This window comes from Daktulosphaira vitifoliae, unplaced genomic scaffold (genome assembly GCF_025091365.1).
Source record: "Daktulosphaira vitifoliae isolate Bord-2020 unplaced genomic scaffold, ASM2509136v1 Scaffold_2, whole genome shotgun sequence".
NCBI lineage: Eukaryota > Metazoa > Arthropoda > Insecta > Hemiptera > Phylloxeridae > Daktulosphaira > Daktulosphaira vitifoliae.
Window position 1 is genome coordinate 9383901 of NW_026099573.1, and position 2183 is coordinate 9386083.

Here is a 2183-nt window from a genome sequence, read left to right on the forward strand (position 1 = left end):
GATAAAAAAAAGGGGACAAAAAAAAAAAAAAAAAAAAAAAAAACACATCTTAGTAAAACCAATACCTTCTCAGCTTCGCATCGAAGCTAAAATAATCACGTCGGCGGCAACCCTTCTAACATATATTACACTTTTCAGAGAAAATGTTCAGGCCAGGTTCGATGATTTTACTAGCTTCTCCAGTCGTCTCTTCTAAGGGAACGTGGACGTCAATATTATTATTAATTTTGATTGTTGAGTATGCGAGAAGTAAAGAATCTCGAATATAAAAATTAAAAAATTTTAACATCTAAGACGTAATATAACTAAAAAAAAATCGGCACAGGGGGTCGCGGCACAATGGTGACGTGGCATATTTAGGTCAAGTAAAATCACTATCATAAAAGATGCTTCGATGCAATTCTGTAGGTAGTGTTTAATTTAGAATTTGGTGGTTTATAAGTGTAATATATTAATAAATATTTTTTTTAACTAACGCCATACCCTTTGTATATATATATATATATGTACAAAGGGTATGGCGTTAGTTAAAGATATTATTATTTGTTATTTGAAAAGCTTGAGAATTTATCCATGTTTGCAGTTGATTGCTGACGTTTCGGACTCATTGCAGAGTCCATCTTCGGAGCGATAGTTACTGCTCGGTGGCTGAAACTATACTGACGGCTTATCTTGTTATTAGTCTGTTTTTATACATTGGTTGTTTATCATATCGGTTGTTTATCATATCTGTTTATGACTTATGTTGTTTAAAGTATTTAAGTTTTTTCTGATGTTTTTGTTGACGACTTTGTTTTTGATTATTGTTGTTGTTTTTGACATTCTTGGCATTATGCATACATAATCAAAAATATCAACAAGGCAATCAGAAAAGCAGAGAAAAGAAAAAACACAACACGCAATGACGATGAAAAAAACAAAGAAGAAGAAGAAAAGAAAGGAACTACATACAGGGAATCACTGACCGCATTTCAAGAATCGCACAAAAACTTAAACTGAGAATTGTTTTTAAACCGAATACAGTCGCAGGATCACTACTCCGGAACCCGAAAGATAAGCTACCAGAGATGCAAACACCCGGAGTATATAAAATACCGTGCTCTTGTGGTAAATCCTAAATTGAACAAACAGGAAGAGCTATTGCAACAAGAATAAAAGAACACGAAAAAGACGTGGATTACCAAAGGACAGAAAAATCCGTAGTAGCCGAACACGCTAAAAACAATGGACATGACATCCAATTCAAGTAAGTTAAAATACTAAACAAAGAATCTCATTTTGGCAAATGAATGTACAAAGAGGCAATAGAAATAGAAAAATGTCCAGAGAAGACGGATGGAAAATAAGCAAAACTTGGTTACCCTTCATACACGAGACAAAAAGAAAATCAACTAACAACACTGAAAACAGATCAATACAAGAAAAAATTACTATCAACGTAATGGAAAACTGTCGGTGCAGAAAAGGAAGACCAAAATGCCAAGAATGTCAAAAACAACAACAATAATTAAAAACAAAGTCGTCAAAAAAACAAGATACCGTAAACAATATAAGTCAAAAACAGATATGATAAACAACCGATATGGTAAACAACTGATATGATAAACAACCGATATGGTAAACAACTGATATGATAAACAACCAACGTATAAAAACAGACTGAAAACAAGATAAGCCGCTAGTATAGTTACAGTAACCGAGCAGTAACTATCACTCCGAAGATGGACTCTGCAATAAGTCCGAAACGTCAGCAATCAACTGCAAACATGGATAAATTCTCAAGCTTTTCAAATAACAAATAGTAATAACTTTATAAATTTTTATAACTTATCCGAAAAAATTACAATACTAAATTATTATGTATCAATCTCATACTAAAATATCTATATCATAGAATTACTAATTAGGAATAATGAAGGATATGGGAATTAATTTTTTTTTTTTTTAAATAACCCACCAATTTCTTAATATTATGAGTTGATTTTAATACACATACACATATAAAAATATTTATTATTTTAAAAATTTTGTTACATAAGTTGATACAGTGTAAAATGTATTGTTTCAATTAATCTTAGTAAAACTACATTTTAGAATTATTTACCACTCAATAAATTGTGTTACTTACCATATTAGAGTGTTTGTAAGTTCCAATATTTCGCTTAAAATGGTCCAATATCACA